Here is a 554-nt window from a genome sequence, read left to right as displayed (position 1 = left end):
TTGTAGACCAGGCTGGCCTCGAACTCAGAAATCCGCCTGCCTCTGCCTCCCGAGTGCTGGGATTAAAGGCGTGCGCCACCACGCCCGGCTTGGTCCACTTCTTTAATCCCAGTCTGGTCTACATAGAGAGTTCCAGAACAGCCAAGACTACACAGAGAAAACCATGTCAAAAAAAAAAAAAAAAAAAAAAAAAAAAAAAAAAAAAAAAAAAAAAAAAAAAAAAAAAAAGGCCAGAGGCAGCGGAAGTGGATGGCTTAAAGGAACCGGCATTCCAAACTCTGAACCCACAGCAACTTGTGACAGCGTGCACAAGACACGCTCAGATCTCCTAACAAAAGCCCAGTCATCGTGCAGGAACAAGGCGAGCGAAGTCCCACCCCTGCTGAGGAGTTACTGGCAGCTGCTGCTGGGAGAGGGGAAGTTGGTTTCCTTTAAGGATGTGATTCCCTGGTGGGTCTCCAGGGCTGGTCCCACTCCCAAGAGCAGTTGGACAATATAGCTGATCTCAATGGGAAGAAAAAGAAAAGAAAACTCTCGGTCAGGTGGGGAGGGAG

Source organism: Mus caroli, chromosome 12 (assembly GCF_900094665.2).
Source record: "Mus caroli chromosome 12, CAROLI_EIJ_v1.1, whole genome shotgun sequence".
Taxonomy (NCBI): Eukaryota; Metazoa; Chordata; class Mammalia; order Rodentia; family Muridae; genus Mus; species Mus caroli.
Note: the sequence above shows the minus strand (reverse complement) of the source record.